This window comes from Aegilops tauschii, chromosome 7, assembly GCF_002575655.3.
Source record: "Aegilops tauschii subsp. strangulata cultivar AL8/78 chromosome 7, Aet v6.0, whole genome shotgun sequence".
NCBI classification, from domain to species: domain Eukaryota; kingdom Viridiplantae; phylum Streptophyta; class Magnoliopsida; order Poales; family Poaceae; genus Aegilops; species Aegilops tauschii.
This window is the reverse complement of record NC_053041.3, coordinates 385484963-385506005: the sequence shown is the minus strand read 5'-3', so window position 1 is coordinate 385506005 and position 21043 is coordinate 385484963.

Genomic DNA, 21043 nt, shown 5'->3' with positions numbered 1-21043 from the left:
CCATCTTCACTAGCAAACACTCAAGACCCTCGCGAGGGGCCAAGCCTCGCGAGGCGGACGACACAAGACCTCCTCGGGACGGCCTCACCAGGCTGGCTCGCGAGGGGCGGAGAGATCAAGGCAAGGGGAACCTCGCGAGGTTCCTATGACATAAGCCATGACGACCGGCGCCAGGCGGGCGCCAGCGTGCGCAGTGTCCTCGTTTTCTCTTTGGTGCTAAAGGGGCAAGCACGGGCGAGGAGTCCCGAGGCATCAGGCAAAGGTTTCCATATCAGTGCAACGAGACCAAGACCAGCAGGACGACAGGACGGAGGTCACCATGGAGCCCAAGACGGCGTCACCACCAGAGCCTTTGGCAGGCGAAGACCATCTTTAGTCAGGATAACTTGTACTAGTTGTCTCCCTTCGAATTTGTCCATTGTGGGATCCCTTCCCGCTCAATATTTGGGAAGAGGACCAAGGCCTCTATAAATAGGACTAGCCACCACAGTAGGAGGCAACTCGATCAGATTCAGATCATCCTCGACCACACAAGTTCACCAAGCACAAGAACACCTCTGCTCAGGAGGTTGTTCTTCCCTTGTAACTGTTCATCCTCAGCCCAAGAGGCAATCCACCACACCACACTAGACTTGGGTATTACACCACATTGGTGGCCCGAACCAGTATAAACCCTTATGTCTCTCTTTCTGTGGGTTCGACGCGCTAAGCTCTGAGATCGCGGTGAGAGTGAGGGCGTGATTAGGTAGGGAGAGATCTTCGTGCGCACCCCAGTGTTCGAACCTAAAGGGTTTTGCCGGACCCCGAAATCTGACATTTGGCGCGCCAGGTAGGGGTGCGCCAAAGCTTTCCTTCCGCCGATCTACGCTTCGCCCTCATCGTGCTTCGCCCCCATGGTCGGCGCTGCTCTTCCGGCTACGGCGACAGATGCCCGCGGCGGGGCCAGGGGCTCTGAGCCTTGGCCCCCGCCTTGCGGCGGGTGCAGTGGCCACCCAAGTTCAAGCCAGAGATGCTGCCACGCTACGACGGCGCGGCGGACCTGTCGGCCTTCCTGCTGGCGTATGAAGAGGCCGTTCTGAAGCCTTATGTCTCTCTTTCTATGGGTTCCACACCACACTGGACTAGGGTATTACACCACATCGGTGGCCCGAACCAGTATAAACCCTTATCTCTCTCTTTCTGTGGGTTCGACACGCTAAGCTCTGAGATCGCGGTGAGAGTGAGGGCGTGATTAGGTAGGGAGAGATCTTCGTGCGCACCCCAGTGTTCGAACCTAAAGGGTTTTGCCGGAACCCGAAATCCGACACTTGCAACTAAGGAATGCAGTTGTAGGCAATGGCAGATCCGCGGGAAACCATGCATACGTGCCCTACATCTCATGACTGTTATTGGAGGTGAAGATGGTGAAGTAGATCAGTATTGTTGTGAATATTTCTCTGTTGCCAAATGTAGGGCTGCTTATGCTGAAATGTGCATGCACTCTTGGGAAAAGACCAATGGAACGTAGTAGACCCAGGGTTCAGACTCTGTTCTCCTGTACTGACTAGACCACCAGGAAGACCAAGGAAAAACAGGATAAGAGCTGGTGAAAAGGGTCATGTAAAAAAACAGATTAAGTGCAAAAGATGTGGTATCCTAGGGCATATTGCTAGGCGTTGTACCAATCCAGTTGATGCATCATTTGGAGAAGAGGAACAATGGGCAACAGCAAATGCAGAGGAAAATGCAGCAGTGGAGGAGAATGCAGCAAGTTTAGAGGAGAATGCAGCAGCAGAGGAGAATACAGCAAGTTTAGAGAATGAAGCAACTGAAGTAGCAGCTTGGTATGTGTGCAATCTTTCCATTTTTTGCATGTGTTCTCTTTTTTATCGATGGCTAAGCTTATTTCTGTTTGACCCAGCTCTAGGATAATTAGAGGCACTAGACAGAAAGGACCTAGAGAGGAAGAAACTTCGGTTGAACCATCATCTGATGCGGAATTTGAAACCATGGCTTATGAAGGTTTTGAAGCTATAAGAGAGGAGGAAGTTATTTTGTCTGAAGTTCCTTTAAATATTACTGAACCCATAGATGACCGTCAACTGGTCATCACTTGCTCGATTAGTCAAAGCTCAACAAAACCGCCACCACCAGAAGTGAAGATCAGAAGCAACAAGACAAAGCTTTCAAAAGCACAAAATATCCCAGCCAGTGAAACCAGAAGCAAGACGGTTAACCCATCCCGGAAGACAAGGAGCAAGGCAAAGATTTGAATTTGAACTTGAATCCAAGTCATAAACTTTGAACTTTAAGGATTTGTAATAAGGATTCTGTCGTCAATTTGAACTACTGTGAAAACTTGTAAGGTGTAATAATTCTATTTGTAAAATTTGAATTTGAACTACTGAGGCAAAATTTGAATTTGAACTAACACTTGAAGTCCATTCCCCTGTGGTGTGAGTTGCACAGTTTGCTGAACTATTATAAACGTTAGGTGATCAATCCGATCTCTTTTGCGTGGTAAAACTTGTAGTCATGAGAAATGTGCTCCAAATGAGCTCCCAAGCTAGGGTAAACATCCCCATTTGTAATCAAGTTTTTTTGGACCTACTCTAAATGAGTCAAATATATTTTATTAACACCAATTCAATCTATATAGTGTAGATTCAAAGAATCACTATTTATTGAATTAATCTTTCTATTTTTACAAAAAAAATTGAAAAAATATACTTTAATAGAAAAACAATGAAAAACACGTTTACCATATGAAAATGGAAAACTAAGTTCAGATCCTTCTTATTCACTTTGAAATCAAGCTTTGGTGATTTTTTTGATTTTTTTTTAATTTCAAAAACCGAAGGGAAACCCTACCTCCTCTCCTTGGTCACTATGAAACGTTGTACGTGATAGCTCATATGTGTGAAGGTTTTTTCATGAAAATGTCCATAGACAAAGTTTATGATTTTTTGGTTGGTAACATGTCACACAAGACAACATTGTGCACAGGTTTTATATTTTTTTGATTTTTTAATTAATGGTGCTCATTTGACCTCGATCGTGCTAGCTATGTTTTTTTCTCTAAATGTACGTATACCAAGTTTAGTATTTTTCCTCGTTAGTGTGTCCTATAAAACGACGAACAGCGAAGGTTTCATTTTTTTGATTTTTTTTAAATTAGTTATGCTCAGTCAAAGCCTTTGAAACCCCGTTGACCAGCTCAAAACCCCTCTGAACCCCGCAGGGTTTCGCCTAACCCTAGCTCTAAACGTCAGCCATCGGATCATAACCTAGCGCCAAGCGACAACCCTCAGATGTGGTCTTCTAGAAGGAATTCCGAGGGCAGACTGCGTTCAGGCTCCGCGCTGTTGGATCACATGGACGGCTCCGCATCGTTGGATCGTGGGGCGATCCGCGAGAGGTGATCCGCGAGACTTGTTGGTTGTGCCTCCCCTTTCTTCTGGTGCTTATTCTGCAACGACGAGAGGAGCCACTCCTCCTCTGCTTCTTCTTCTCTGGCGACGAGAGGAGCCACTCCTCTGCTTCTTCTTCTCCGGCGACTTTGGGCGATATGTCGAGCTCCACTTCAGCCTCCCGCCCCTCGTGGACCCAGTATGGTCCACTTCCCATGGAGCAATGTCATGACTGCCCATGTAGCATGCCACTGATACGGTTGACTTCGAAGGAGGTCAAGAATGGAAACTATGGGCGCGAGTTCGTGAAATGCGAGAGCAAGCCAGAGGGGCAGGTTAGATCTCATGATTTTTCTCTGATTTCTTTTTCTATTTTCTTTTAATTCTTTTTTGATCTGGGATTTAGGGTTCATGTTTCCATTTCAGATCATGAAGAAATGCACACATTTTGAATGGCTGGATGACTACGTTAAGCGGATTCAATTCAATGTGGCCCCAACCCGGGAGCTCAATCTGCCGTCAGCACCAACGAATTTGGTCTCTGAAAGTGCTGCTCTGACTGTTGAGGATGCAGATCTGAAGGGGGGAATAAAGAAGATGAACAAGAACTTGGAGCAGATGATTCAATTGAACAAGCAGGCGAATCTGATAGCTTTAGGATTTTATCCCTTTTATTTTTGTGTAGTTGCTCTAGGATTTGCTTACTTGCTGGTCATCACTCGTTAGAGATGCTATTAGTGTGGTGTCATGTGCTCTAGGATTTGGTTAAATTTGTGGATCATGTGCTCTACGATTTTCTTAAATTTGTGGATCATGTGCTCTATGCTCTGTGTTGCTTAATTTGTGGATCATGTGCTCTATGCTCAGTGTTGCTTAATTTGTGGATCATGTCAGTTTCATCAGTTTTGTACACTTTCAGTTTCTTCAGTTTCGTCGGACAACACCGATCGCAAGAAAAACGTAGTTCTAGGGCCCAAATTGAAACTAAGCTCTGGTTGGGCCGTCTCATTGCGTTGAGTGTCGAAGGCCAACAAAGATAAAAGAGGCCTAGAAAATAGTGCACGCGCTGGCTCTGTTTTTTCCTTGATTATTGCCATGGTAATTCCTTTTATTGTTGGACTTGCCCATGTCAAATTTATTTGTACATATCGTGGAATTTTCCTTCTGTATATAGCCTACGGCACAACACTTTGATTTTTTGACATGCGGGTATTATAAACATGTTTTTGTTGCAATAAAAATATTGTATACACGATTTTTTCTTTTTCTTTTTGTTATTAAGAGCATGTCAGACTTAATTATGTAGATCAAGATATGCATCTGAAACCACGTCTAAAATAAAGTCCGGTGGCACCATTAGCCACCATATCCATCTAGAGAGCATGTCTAGGGCTCAGCTACGGCACCATATCCATCTACCTATATCTCACGTAGCAAGCATACATCAATAACATAGAAAGTAGCAACCATAGCATACTTCTTACATAAAACATAGGGTGACCTAAACCATAGCATAGGCCACAAACAATTCAAAAATTAGCTTGTTTTTGTTCATACAATATACGGAATAGGGTCACCAACAATTCAAAAAAATAGCTTTTCTTCTTCTTTTCAACATCAACATGGCTTATTTTTCTAGCTTTAGTTTCCTTGTTGACACTTCAACTAGTCCATTATCCGCGCGTGCGAAAACTTGACCCTACTCTAAATGGGCCATTTAAACTTGACCTACACAAGTACACACCATGAATATAACAAGACGAATGGGCTACCCTCCAACCATTTTTACAAGGCTAACCCCAAAACTTGCTGGTTTTCATTGAGCGATACCCTTTCATTGATTGATTTAGCAGAAGGGCTCGCGTACGGCACCATATCCATCTAGCGATATCTCACGTCAAATAAGATAGAAATAGCAAGCAAAACATAGATAACCAACGACATACCAAATAAGGGTAGCAAGCATCACATAGTTCTTAGGGGATAACACGGCAGAGATAACAAGTTCACGGTACAACCAACGACATAATTAAGATAGAAATATATAAAAGATAAAAAGCCCTAACACCCTAGGGCAAGACAAGCTCACGATACCGGGCCTTCACCACCATCTTCACTGCGCCTCCTCTTCACTGCTCCTCCTCTCCATGCCGTCCTCGCCGATGTAGTAGGGGAGGTTGTGCATACCGTCGCGGGTGGGGAAGATGTAGTCGAAGTTTGTGAAGATGTTGTGGGTTGTGAATGCGATGAATTCGCATCCACACCAAAAAACCTTGCCGAGGAGGTAGTACGCATCAAATCTGTTGGTGAAGGTGACGGTGAGCCCTATCGGCAGAGTCCAGGAGTTTGGACACACTTCCTCCAGTCGGAGCATCACCGGCGAGCCCGTCGGGAGGTGGGCGAAGCCCGCACTGGGGAACCACTGGGCAAACCCCCTTGCACCCCTCCAGCGTGAGAATGCCCACACGCGGAGCATCCTCTCCATGACGACGCCGACTAGATACCGTCTCTCCGGCACGATCGGTGGGAGCTGGAAGGTGGGGCCGTTGTACTACATCCTCGCCTCGCTTTGAGAGTGCTCTGGGTTTGGGTGAAGAAGAGAAGGGGCAGCGCAAATGGATGTGTGGAGAATAGGTGGAGGGGTGGTGGTTTAAATAGGGAAAGGGGAAAGGAAGGGGAGTGGCACCGGACACGCTTACGTTCAAACGAGCCGCATCGATCGATCGATATGCCACTTTAATTGCCAACATGTTTTAATTGCCGTGTTGAATAGATGCGGGTGGATCGAAAAGTGTGAAACAATGATCTGCATCGAGGAGACACGCGTGGGACATGAGACGAACCAGCGGCAGCAACCGTCCCTGCGTCCGTGGCGGCTCCCGTGAAAAAGAGGTCGGTCAGGGCATGGTGGTGGCGGGCAGCGGCGCATGCAGGTAAGCTAGCTACATGCATGCATAGTAGGCTAGCTAGACATGTCGTGCATGCATAACAGGCTTCTGGCGTTGCGGTACGCGCATGGCCCAACAGTCTAACCACGGCCGAACGGGCGAACAGCGACACCGTCTGACACGACCCCACTCATCAGGTCCAACGGGCGACACAGTCAGCCCAGCCCCACTCGTCAGAGTTAATGATCAAAGCACTGACCCGATGGCATCCACCGTTTGTGACCAGTTCTGAGGGTTTTGGGCAAGGGGGAAAAGTGAGAAAAAGTTAAGAGCGTAGGGATGAATGAGTATGGCTAAGGAACCAGGGGCACAGATGTAAAAAGCCCATTAAACTATTTGTTTACACTTTATCCAAGACAACAGCGCACTGCAGGATGGTAAGTAAGAACTCTGCAGCCTTCTTTTTACTGCCCATAATGAGTTGTGTTAGATGACAATTTCTGAATATTTTTCCTTTGCCGTGGTTTCCAAAGCAGTTTACTCAAGATTAGCTCTCAAACTTCATGATTGGTGGGCATGCAAAGGTTAAAGTATTTCTACCAGAACACGATGATTATCTAGATGTTTTCATGAAGACCGTGAAGGATGGGCGGTTGGCCATCACAAGGGGTTGGACTAGAGTCGTGCGTGCCTTCGCATGGAGGAGGGCACAATATGGGCATTCTGCTTCACCTTGTTCCCCAACCAGAATGTATTTTGCCTCTTTCTTTACCTTATTTAATAGTACAAGTATACAACTGTGGTTCATCATGCTTTATTTGGTTCTTATGTAATTCTTGAACATATGTACCTATGAATCGAATAATGCATTGGTTGTTTGAACCTGATGGATATGAATAAAGCTATAGCATAAATTCAAATTCAAATTCAAATCCGGTACAATTTGAAATAGCAGCAATTAAATTATGGTGAAATTACGCTCTCCAGGTCATTACAGCACACACGGTTGGTAAAACACAAACGTTTGCGATATACACCATAATCCGAGACGGTTCACAGAGAGGAAACATGTGCAAGCATGCACACAGTTGCCGTTTGCAAAGCGTGTGCGATGTCAGACAATATCACAAACGGTGCAGGCAAACTAAACGTTTGTGTTAGTTGCCTTATTATACACGATTCGCAACCATGAACTATTTCTGATGAAGTATGCATCGTAAATGTTGCACCACAGAATAGCGTGTGCGATAGTTGTCGTGTACGACGATGTTACGACGTGAAAGCACAAGTGCTGCCTGGGTGATTTTGGTAATTAATGTCAACATATATCTTGTTGGACTAATACTTTTATCTAGTATATTTTAGATGAGTTCAACAGTGGAGTGGCGTGGACTAGAGGATGTGGAACCCCTTCAGGATGCTCAGGACAGAAGATTGGCAAAAACTCAAAAGCTTAGGACTCTACATTTTCATTTTAGTGATCCAAGATCACATTGAGTCCATAGGAAAAGCCAATACTATTAAGAGGGGATGAGGTTTTATTTAATGGCTTGCTTGCAAAGTGCTTAGTGATATGATCCAAAGCCCTCAGCCACTTTCTCATTTCCACATATGTCCTAAACCTGAAGTCAAACTCGTCCCGCCCGATTTGATCTATCCGACGCCACTGAGTTCACTTGACATAGCCACTGCCAGAAACCCTAATCAATTCGGTCTCACCTAGATGGGCTTGCAAAATCTCTGTTGCCTGTTACAATTATTTTGGTCTCACCGAGATACGCAATCGGTCCCACCGCGTTTGCCTGAACAACTCTCTATTTAGCTTATTACCAAAATCGGTCTAACCGAGTTTGTGTAATTGGTCAAACCGAGTTGAGGTTTTACCCTAACCCTAGCACATCGGTCCCCCCGAGTTGATCATATCGGTCCCACCGAAAACTCTAACATTCACATTTTGAACCAAATCGGTCTGACCGAGTTTCTCGATTCGGTCCTGTTGGGGATATGACTATAGGGTATGACCCACCCAGGAGGGGCCGGGTTATCCCAATGGCGACTCATCAAGACGAAGCCCATGAAGATGTTGAAGATGGCGGTTCATGAAGCAGACTTGTTAAAGGGCCCGAAGCCCAAAGGCGGCTTAAAGCCCATAAGTGTAAACCGCCATATATGTATAACTTGTATTGTAAGGCAAGTTTAATTAGTCACCAGGCCGGACAAGTTGTTTATGAGCCGGCCGGGACTCTGTAAGCCGCTGGGCGTCAACCTGTGTATATAAAGGGAGACCCGGTGGTGGCTTAGGGCAAGAAACAATAGATCGAAAGCTAGGTCAAGCGTATTCGCTCCCTGGTAATCGAGACATAAGCAATACCATCTCAAACTGGATTAGGCCTTTACCTTCACCGCAAGAGGCCGAACCAGTATAAACTCCTTGTGCCTTTTGTCCCATTTAACCCCTTTAAGCTAACCCTGTTGCGATGGCTCCACGACTAAGTCCTTCTGCTAGGACATCTGCCGTGACAATTCCACGACAGTTGGCGCCCACCGTGGGGCCAGCGCACAGTGGTTTCGAGTTCTTACAGGGCAACTTTGAAGGGATCAAAGGATACGCTATGGGCCAGATGACCAAGTGTCGTCGCGGCAAGCTCTACATCGACGACGCAGGCTTGGGCCTCGAGGCCGGCTCAATTGAGTACGGGTACCGGGTCCCCTTCGGCGGAATTCACGTCTTCATCGGCAAGATCGGCGAACCAGACCCTGAGCCGGACATCTGCACTGACATCAACGAGACGGCTCAGCGTGCACGACCCACCCGGGTACAACCCGCCGTGAAGCACGCCTTCGTTGGATTCATCCATGGGGCAGAATTTGAGGAAGGATCCATGTCTGGCGGTGAGACGGCCATCTATTCTGATGGTGAGTCGTCCACGGGCGAGACAACTTCATTGTATCAACTGCAATACGGCAGGCTTGGGGGCTGTTCCGATGGCGATAGTATTCCGGACCCCTATGAGCCGCCGAACCGGGTCGTGATTTTCATGGCCGGTACGCAGCCAGGGCAGTATTCTACGACCGCGGCAACAATGATTTCCGGGTTAGCAACAACGACGACGGGCGGGGCAGGAGGCCCTGTGCGCCCGCCGACTCAGGTCTTGCCCGACTTATTGGACACTTTGGCAACATTGTTAACAACAGAGGTTAATCCGGCAAATCAAGCTCAGCATAACGCAGAAGTTGCAAAACTGCGAGATGAGATAGCTCAAGCTAAGGAAGATCTGGCGGCTGAGAACGCGAGGATGACTGCGGAGCGAGCTGCTCTGGATGCTCAGGCACAATGGATCCAGGCTTATTCCTTCCGGCTCACGTTGGATCAGAATGCTTCAAACGAAGTCATGAGGAGAAGGCACCGGAGTCGTCTGCCTCCGGTTTACGAGGCGAGGAACCTCTTCAACACACCTGGTGTAGGGACCAGTGATCCGCCAGAGGTAAACAGGGTGGTAGCCACGCCTAGGACTGGAGCGCCGGCTCAGTCACGCACAACGGATCCGCCTCGTCTGAATAATATCCCGCCACAATATGTGCCGACGCCACCGGGTCATTATTCTAACCCTTTGGATAATATGATTGTTGCGGCGACACGGTTGGCAGCTCTCCCAGTTGAAGGCGAGTCGCCAGCTGCGATGGAAACGCGGAGGGCTAGAGAGCTTCTTCAGACAGCATTGGTACAGCAGGAGGCTTATTCTTAAAGTTGTGAGAGGATTAACTCAACCCCTCGCCCAAGCCGGAGTTATAGCAGACACATTGACTCACCGGCCGTTTCAAGCAGTGACAGGCGCCGTAACCAGCCTCGTGGACATGACCCGGCGCGTGATGGTGCTCAGGATTTGGTGGACCAGGGCAGAGCCCGTCGAGAGGCTGAGCTGGCGGCTCAGCAAGCGGCTCATCAGCATCCTCTGGTTTATCCGACAACTTCGGTGGAGATGGGTGTAACCTCCAGAACCTTGGGAGTGCCATGTTTAGTGCCGGCTTTACGTAATGTACGTTTTCCCAAGGATTTCAAGGGTCCTCGTAAGGTGCCCAACTACATAGCTGACTTACCCCCTAAAGCGTGGGTTGAGAGTTATGAGATGGTGATGGAGCTGTTGGATGTTGACGATGCTGCATGTGCTAAGTACTTCACCATGATGTTGGAAGGAACGGACCGTACTTGGTTGAAAGGGCTGCCAGCCAACTCCATTGGGTCATGGGCCGAGTTAAAAGCCTGGTTTATCCAGAATTTTAAAAGATATGTGCAAGCAGCCTATGTCAATTCTGGATTTGGACGCCTGTGTCCAAGAAGAGGGCGAGTCAACAACCCATTGGGTGCGCCGGGTCTCAGCTATCCTGCACTCATCGGATCACATCAACGCCGACTCAGCAGTCTTAATGTCAGAGAAGAATTGTTGTTTTATGCCCCTTAAACAGAAGCTTGGGCGGCTTAAGCACCACTGTAATAATATGGGGGATCTCATGGCGGCTCTTGTCAAATATGCCGACTCTGATAGTACCAAGGACCCCAAGTCTTATGAGGAAACGCCGGGTAAGGGAAAGAAGAGTAGCAGTGTGAAAGGGAAGCACGGTGGCAATGGTAAGCGCATAGCTGATGGGAATTTGGAATTAGTGGCTAACACGGACGCGCGGAATTATAACTAGCGACGCAAGGGAAGGCCGGCTCAGGCTGAAGGGTAAAAAATCAACCTCGAAGCATTGTTGAATCAGTCGTGTCCGAAGCACGGGTCGCCTGAGAAGCCATCCTCTCATCTATGGAAGGATTGCTACATCATGAAAGAATTCAGGAATTCCCATCTTTTCCAGGATAATCATGGGCCGGGCGGCAGCTCAGGTTCTGGCTCTCATGGTCCGGGTTACGGGGGTGGTGGTTCTAATTCTGGTTTCCAAGGCCAGGGGAATCAGGGCAGTTAAGGCAACCAAGGTGGTTTTCATCAACAATCTGGTCAGGGGACTCAGTAGCAGCAATCTGGTTATCAAAGTAATCCGAAGCAACTGAATAGTGGGTAGTACCACGTCTTCACCACAAGTTTATGCAAGCGGGATCAAAAGCTCCGTAAAAGGGCTGTGAACGCCGTTGAGTCGGTGGTTCCCCGTCACTTGCGATGGTCTGAACAGCCCATTGTGTGGAGTCGTGAAGATCACCCGCCCCGGGTTGATAATCTGGGTCACTTGGCTTTGGTGGTGGCGCCTCAGGTTGGAGGATACAAATTCACTAAAGTACTCATGGATGGAGGTAGCAACATTAATATCCTCTACTATGATACTTTCCGTCGTATGGGGTTGACTGATAAAAATCTTAAGCCATCCAATACTGTTTTTCATGGAGTGGTGCCTACTAAGTCGGCGTATCCTGTAGGCAATATTGCTTTGGAAGTGGCTCTTGGGGATGAACATGACTCCAGGGCCGAGACGCTAACCTTTGAAGTGGTCAAGATTCGAAGCCCGTATCACGCTCTATTTGGACGGCCGGCTTATGCCAAGTTCATGGCACGACCTTGTTATGTTTATCTGCAGCTCAAGATGCCGGGTTACAAGGGGACCATCATGGTGCATGGAAGCCGGAAGATAGCCTTGGAGTGTGAAGAAGGTGACGCTGCTTATGCGGAGCCTGTCTACGCAACAGAGGAATTGAAGTTTTATAAAGACAATGTTGACCGGCAGATATGACGTCTTTGAAAAAGCCAACTACGGAGCATGATCCGGTCTTGAAATTTAAGTCGGCGGATGACACTAAGCTAGTTGGTTTCCTTCCTGGCGATTCATCCAAGCAGTTCAGCATCAGTTCTAATCTGGATCCGAAATAGGAAAGCGCGCTCATCGAGTTCATCCGTGAGAACCGGGACATCTTTGCATGGAAACCTTCTGACATGCCAGGTGTACCGAGGGAACTCGCTGAGCACACTCTTAATATTGATCCAAGGTTTAAGCCAGTCAAGCAATTCCTTCATCGTTTTAATGAAGAGGGGCGTAAGGCCATTGGTGAAGAAGTGGCCCGGCTCTTGGTGGCTGGGTTCATTGTTGAAGTTTTTCATCCTGAGTGGTTGGCTAACCCAGTGTTGGTGCTTAAGAACGGCACTTGGCGTATGTGTGTGGACTACACGGACTTGTCCGGCTGATCCTTTTGCTCTCCCTCGTATTGATCAAATTATTGATGCTACGGCGGGTTGTGAGCGTTTGAGCTTTTTGGATGCTTATTCTGGTTATCATCAGATCAAGATGGCAGTTAAGGACCAAGAGAAGACAGCTTTCATCACTCCGTTTGGAGCCTTCTGCTATGTGTCTATGCCTTTTGGGCTCAAGAGCGCCCAGGCGACTTACCAACGGTGTGTGCAAAATTGTCTTCATGATCAGATCGGGCCTAATGTTCATGCTTATGTGGATGATATTGTGGTGAAGTCCAGGAAGAAAGAGACCCTAATTGATGATTTGAAGGAGACATTTGACAATCTTCGGGTTTATAAGATGATGCTTAACCCGGTCAAGTGTGTTTTTGGTGTGCCAGCAGGCAAGCTTTTGGGTTTCCTGGTTTCAGAATGAGGTATAGAAGCTAACCTGGAGAAGATAAAGACTATCACCTCTCTTGCTAAACCGGCGTGTATCAATGATGTCCAGCGTTTGGCGGGTCGTATTGTGGCCTTAAGCCGGTTCATAAGCCAGTTTGGTGAGAAGACTATCCCTCTTTACCAGATGATGAAGAAGACATATCACTTTGTTTGGAGTGATGCTGCTAATCAAGTGTTTGAGGACTTGAAGAAACAGCTGGCTGAGCCGCCCGTTCTTGCTGCTCCCATTGATAAAGAGCCTTTGTTGTTATATGTGGCTGCCAATAGCCGAGCTGTCAGTGTAACCATTGTGGTGGAAAGGAAGGAGCCAGGCAAGGAGTATCTGGTTCAACGGCTGGTTTACTACATAAGTGAGGTACTTACTGAGTCCAAGCAGAGGTATCCACATTGGCAGAAGCTCGTATATGGGGTATTCATGGCAAGTCGAAAGCTCAAGCAATATTTTTTGGGTCATCCCATCACTGTGGTGAGTTCTGCCCCTTTAGGGGATATCATTCAAAACAGAGAAGCCACGGGTCGGGTAGCCAAGTGGGCCATTGAGCTTGGACCCCATGGTTTGAAGTATGTGCCTCGCACAGCTATCAAGTCGCAAGCACTTGTGGATTTTATCAATGATTGGACAGAGTTGCAGATGCCTGAGGAAAAGCCGGATAACACATATTCGACTATTCACTTTGATGGGTCCAGACAGTTGGAAGGCTCGGGGGCTGGAGTTGTCTTGACTTCCCCATGAGGTGATAAATTTTCTTATGTCCTCAGGTTGATGTTCCCTTGTACTAACAATGCAGCTGAGTATGAGGCCTTGCTCCACGGTCTTCGGATGGCTAAGGAGATGAACTTAAGCCGGGTGAGGTGCTTCGGCGACTCAGATCTGGTAGCTCAGCAAGTTTCTAGCACTTGGGATTCTAAGGATCCACTCATGGCGGCTTATCGTCGAGAGGTTGATGCTATTGCTGGGCACTTCAAGGGTTATCAAGTTGAACATGTTGATCGCCGGAAAAATGAGGCGGCTGATGCTTTAAGCCGGTTAGGGTCTCAACGTAAGCCGGTGCGACCTAACACATTCCTGGATATTTTGCATAACCCTTCTGTCAAATTGCCTACAGAGGAGGATCTTGCTATTCCTGACCCGGAAGCACAACTGGTGGCGGCTCTTCATGCTATTCCTGATTGGACACTTCCATATTTGGCTTATATGACCCGGGGCGAGTTACCTGAGGATGAAACTTTGGACAGGCAGATAACCCGGCAGTCTAAGTCAATGACTATTGTCAATGGAGAGTTGCATCATCGCAGTGTCACAGAGGCATTTGAACATTGTGTTTCTCCTCAAGAAGGCTGTGAGATTCAGCGAGAGATTCATGAAGGAGATTGTGGTCATCACGCCGATTCTATGTCTCTCGTAGCCAAAGTTTTCCGTCATGGATTTTTTTGGTTGACGGCTCACGCTGATGCTGAGGATCTAGTCAGTAAATGTGATGGCTGTTAGAAGTTTCACGACGAGCTCATGTGTCGGCTCAAGAATTGAGGATGATTCCAATTACTGGGCCGTTTGCAGACTGGGGGCTTGATATGGTTGGGCCTTTCAAAAGGTCCAAGGATAAAAAGATGCACCTCCTGGTGGCAGTTGACAAGTTTACAAAGTGGGTTGAGGCAGAGCCGGTCAGTAAATGTGACGCGGCGATGGCGGTTCAATTCATGAAAAAGGTGATTTCCCGTTTTGGTTTTCCCCACAGTATTATAACTGATAATGGCACTAATCTATCCAAGGGTTCCATGGAAGAATTTTGTCAACATGAGCATATCCGGCTTGATGTATCATCAGTGGCTCACTCCCAGTCTAATGGTCAAGCTGAGAGAGCCAATCAAGAGATCCTGAGAGGCATCAAGTCCCGGCTTATGGTTCCTTTGCAGAGGACGCCGGGTTGTTGGGTGGAGGAGTTACCCTTAGTGTTATGGAGTATCAATACTACCCCCAACAGATCTACGGGTTACACGCCTTTCTTCATGGTTTACGGAGCGAAGGCAGTTCTCCCTAGTGACATCCGTCACGACTCTCCCCGTGTGGCAGCCTATGTTGAAGCTGACAATGAAAAAGCACGTCAGGATGCACTTGACCTGTTAGATGAGGAGCGTGACCTTGCAGCGGTTCGTTCAGCAATTTACCAACAAGATCTGCGCCGTTATCACAGCCGCCGGGTTAAGACCAGAACCTTTCAAGAAGATGACTTGGTGCTCCGGCTTATCCAGGATCAGACTAATATGCACAAGCTATCCCCACCTTGGGAAGGGCCCTTCGTGGTCAGCAAAAATTTGAACAATGGGTCATACTATCTTGTCGATGTTGGAGACCACAAGGACTCACGCACGTCGGAGGAGGAGACCCGCCGGCCATGGAATATTGCTCATCTTCGGCCTTATTACACCTGAGCTACTGGCTCTTGAGATGTACATATTTATATTAGTGTATATACTATGAGAAATATAATAAAATCAGCACCCCTGGTAATTCAGTGCCTCTGTTGTCTTCAAAACTCGGAATCTGAGTCTTTATTGTCATGTCATATGATTGCTTCCGCGGCTTGACGCCCGGTTTACCGGGACCAAAGAGAGTTTTGTTGCACAACATGACTCAAACATAGGTACCCGGCAAGCACAACTCACAAATATGTCACGTGGGGGCTTCCTGTTCAAACATAGGTGTATTCACCAAAGAGAACATAGCGTTACTACCCTCTTGACTGGGTTATCTTGTTCAAACATAGGTGTATTCACCAAAGAGGACGTAACCCTTCCGGGTTATCCTGCCTGTATGCCAGATGCTTCTCCATCAAGTAATCCTGATTGACCTGCCGAACTCTTAACAGTCAATCTTTTAAACAAGACCCTGAACTCGTTAAGGTTAAAACGCCGGTTTGTCATGTGAGGGCACGACTTACGGATAGCGAGGATGAATCCAGGCTATTAAGCCACCTTCATGGAAACTTGGTTAAACCTGCCTGTTTGCATGATGCTACTCCGACCTCGTGTACTCTCGATAAGTCAATCTTTAAACAAGACCCTGAACTTATCCAGGTTAAAACATCGATTGGGTCATGTGAGAGCCGGCTTACGAAAAGCGAGGATACTCCAGTGGCTATCATGCTAGTTTCATTGAAGTTTTATGTTGAGATTTGGTTTTTGAGATTTATAACAGCCTCGTTTTTATGGGTTTTATTTATCTTGGATTTATATCACACCTTTTTCTCACCATATGGTTTTCACAAATCGTGCCAAGCAGCCCTGTCTGTCTCATATTTGAGCATCTTTGGGTTTTTTATAACCCGCCATGATGACAGACTATAAGTCGCCAGTATATGATACTTGGAAGCGCTATGCTTTAAGTTTGGGATATTACCCCTTGCTGCGTACGGCGTATTGATGTCTACTACACAACCTTCTTCTTGTAGACGTTGTTGGGCCTCCAAGTGCAGAGGTTTGTAGGACAGTAGCAAATTTCCCTCAAGTGGATGACCTAAGGTTTATCAATCCGTGGGAGGCATAGGATGAAGATGGTCTCTCTCAAACAACCCTGCACCCAAATAACAAAGAGTCTCTTGTGTCCCCAACACACCCAATACAATGGTAAATTGTATAGGCGCACTAGTTCGGTGAAGAGATGGTGATTCAAGTGCAATATGGATGGTAGATATAGGTTTTTATAATCTGAAATTATAAAAACAACAAGGTAACTAATGATAAAAGTGAGCTAAAACAGTATTGCAATGCGTTGAAACAAGGCCTAGGGTTCCTACTTTCACTAGTGCAAGTTCTCTCAACAAGGATAACATAATTAGATCATATAACTATCCCTCAACATGCAACAAAGAGTCACTCCAAAGTCACTAATAGCGGAGAACAAACGAAGAGATTATTGTAGGGTACGAAACCATCTGAAAGTTATTCTTTCTGATTGATCTATTCAAGAGTCCGTAGTAAAATAACACAAAGCTATTCTTTCCGTTCGATCTATCCTAGAGTTCATACTAGAATAACGCCTTAAGACACAAATCAACCAAAACCCTAATGTCACCTATATACTCCAATGTCACGACAAATATCCGCGGGTATGATTATACGATATGCATAACACAATCTCAGATTCATCTATTCAACCAACACAAAGAACTTCAAAGAGTTCCCCAAAGTTTATACCGGAGAGTCAAGATGAATATGTGTGCCAACCCCTATGCATAAGTTCACAAGGTCACAAAACTCGCAAGTTGATCACCAAAACATACATCAAGTGGATCACGTGAATATCCCATTGTCACCACAGATAAGCACATGCAAGACATACATCAAGTGTTCTCAAATCCTTAAAGACTCAATCCGATAAGATAACTTCAAAGGGAAAACTCAATCCATTACAAGAGAGTAGAGGGGGAGAAACATCATAAGATCCCACTATAGTAGCAAAGCTCGCGGTACATCAAGATCGTGCCAAATCAAGAACACGAGAGAGAGAGAGAGAGAGAGAGAGAGAGAGAGAGAGAGAGAGATCAAACACATAGCTACTGGTACATACTCTCAGTCCCGAGGGTGAACTACTCCCTCCTCGTCATGGAGAGCGCCGGGATGATCAAGATGGCCACCGGTGATGGATCCCCCCTCCGGCAGGGTACCGGAACAGGGTCCCGATTGGTTTTTGGTGGCTACAGAGGCTTGAGGCGGTGGAACTCCCGATCTAGGTTTCTTTTCGGGGGTTTCTGTATTTATAGGAATTTTTGGCGTCGGTCTCACCTGAGGGGGGGTCTCCGAGTCATCCACGAGATAGGGGGACGCGCCCAGGGGGTAGGGCGCACCCTCCACCCTCATGGACGGCTCGGGGCTCTTCTGGCCCAACTCTTTTACTCCGGGGGCTTCTTTTGGTCCATAAAAAATCCATAAAAAATGGCAGGTCAATTGGACTCCGTTTGGTATTCCTTTTATGTAAAACTCAAAAACAAGGAAAAAACAGAAACTAGCACTGGGCTCTAGGTTAATAGGTTAGTCCCAAAAATCATATAAATAGCATATAAAACATCCTAGATGGATAATATAATAGCATGGAACAATAAAAAATTATAGATATGTTGGAGACATATCAAGCATCCCCAAGCTTAAATCCTGCTCGTCCTCGAGTAGGTACATGATAAAAACAGAATTTTTGATGTGAAATGCTACCTAACATATTTATCAATGTAATCTTCTTTATTGTGGCAAGAATATTCAGGTCCATAAGATTCAGAACAAAAGTTTAATAATGACATAAAAACAATAATACTTCAATCATACTAACAAGGCAATTATGTCTTCTCAAAATAACATGGCCAAAGAAAGCTTATCCCTACCAAATCATATAGTCTGGCTATGCTCCATCTTCATCACACAAAATACTCAAATCATGCACAACCCCGATGACAAGCCAAGCAATTGTTTCATACTTTTGACATTCTCAAACCTTTTCAACTTTCACACAATACATGAGCGTGAGCCATGGACATAGCACTATAGGTGGAATAGAAGGTGGTTGTGGAGAAGACAAAAAGAGGGAGATAGTCTCACATCAACTAGGCGTATCAACGGGCTATGGAGATGCCCATCAATAGATATCAATGTGAGTGAGTAGGGATTGCCATGCAACGGATGCACTAGAGCTATAAGTGTATGAAAGCTCAAAAAGAAACTAAGTGGGTGTGCATCCAACTTGCTTGCTCATGAAGACCGAGGGCATTTGAGGAAGCCCATCGTTGGAATATATAAGCCAAGTTCTATAATGAAAAATTCCCACTAGTATATGAAAGTGACAACATAGGAGACTCTCTATCATGAAGATCATGGTGCTACTTTGAAGCACAAGTGTGGTAAAAGGATAGTAGCATTGCCCCTTCTCTTTTTTCTCTCATTTTTTTGTTTTCTTTTTTTCCTTTTTTTCTTTTTTTGGGCCTTCTCTCTGTTTTTATTTGGCCTTTCTTCCCCCTTTTTTTATTTCCTCAAATGGGACAATGCTCTAATAATGAAGATCATCACACTTCTATTTACTTACAACTCAAAAAAAATTACAACTCGATACTAGAACAAAAATATGACTCTATATGAATGCCTCCAGCGGTGTACCGGGATGTGCAATAACTCATGAGTGACATGTATGAAAGAATTATGAGCGGTGGCTTTGCCACAAATACGATCTCAACTACATGATCGTGCAAAGCAATATGACAATGATGGAACGTGTCATAATAAACGGAACGGTGGAAAGTTGCATGGCAATATATCTCGGAATGGCTATGGAAATGACATGATAGGTAGGTATGGTGGCTGTTTTGAGGAAGGATATGTGGTGGGTTTATGGTACCGGCGAAAGTTGCGCGGTACTAGAGAGGCTAGCAATGGCGGAAAGGTGAGAGTGCTTATAATCCATGGACTCAACATTAGTCATAAAGAACTCACATACTTATTGCAAAAATCTATTAGTCATCGAAACAAAGTACTACGCGCATGCTCCTAGGGGGATAGATTTGTAGGAAAAGACCATCGCTCGTCCCCGACCGCCACTCATAAGGAAGACAATCAAAAAATATCTCATGCTCCAACTGTTGGGGAACGTAGTAATTTCAAAAAAATTCCTACGCACATGCAAGATCATGGTGATGCATAGAAACGAGAGGGGAGAGTGTTGTCCACGTACCCTCGTAGACCGAAAGCGGAAGCGTTAGCACAATGCGGTTGATGTAGACGTACGTCTTCACGATCCGACCGATCAAGTACCGAACGCACGACACCTCCGAGTTCAGCACACGTTCAGCCCGATGACGTCCCTCGAACTCCGATCCAGCCGAGTGTTGAGGGAGAGTTTCGTCAGCACGATGGCGTGGTGACGATGATGATGTTCTACCGACGCAGGGCTTCGCCTAAGCACCGCTACAGTATTATCGAGGTGGACTATGGTGGAGGGGGGCACCGCACACGGCTACAAGATCAAGCGATCAATTGTTGTCTCTCTAGGGTGCCCCCCTGCCCCCGTATATAAAGGAGCAAGGGGGGAGGTGCGGCCGGCCAGGAGGGGCGCGCCAGGTGGAGTCCTACTCCCACCGGGAGTAGGACTCCCTCCCTTTTCCTAGTTGGATTAGGAGTGGAGGGGGAAAGAGGAGGGAGAGAGGAAGGAAAGGGGGGCGCCGCCCCCCTCTCCTTGTCCTATTCGGACTAGGGGGGATGGGTGCGCGGCCCTGCCCTGGACGCCTCTCCTCTTCTCCACAAAGGCCCACTATGGCCCATTAAGCCCCCGGGGGGTTCCGGTAACCCCTCGGTACTCCGGTAAAATCACGATTTCACCCGGAACACTTCCAATATCCAAATATAGGCTTCCAATATATCAATCTTCATGTCTCGACCATTTCGAGACTCCTCGTCATGTCCCTGATCACATCCGGGACTCCAAACAACCTTCGGTACATCAAAACATATGGGTTTCCTCCCGAGTCGGCGCTGTGTCGGAGAGAATGACATGGGCAGAGGATCGGGCCCCTCCGGTAGCTGTGGGTTTCCTCCCTCGCCGGCGATGACCGTGTGAACGATGCACCTAGTCCTCTACACACACCAGCCGAAGGGATCCGGCCGGATCTGTGACCAGCGGTGAGCAGAGAGAAAATGTCCCTACCGCTGTCTTGTTTAGATCTGGAGAGAATGAAGAGAGCAACCCTAGTAAAGCAAGCGCTCAGGCCCCGGCGTACATATATAGTGGAGTGATTATATTTTTCTCTCCACAACAAGCGTTTCAATTTGTGTACGTGGCACTAAAGAAAAGAAACTCTCTATTTATGGTGAGTAACTGTACGACTCCTACTTACTACTACTACTACCTCCGTCCTGGTTTATAGGTCACCTTTGTAGTTTGTGCCAAATTTTGACCAAATATTTAACTAACAAAATGTTAGTGCATGTCAACAAAAATTATATCGTTGGATTTGTATTTCAACATAGTTTTCAATTATATAATTTTTGGTAACATGCATGAACGTTTTGTTAGTTCAATCTATAGTCAAAATTTGACACAAGATACAATGGGGACCAATAAACTAGGACGGAGGTAGTAGTATTAGTATTGTTCACTTGTGCTCCCCGGCCCTCCATT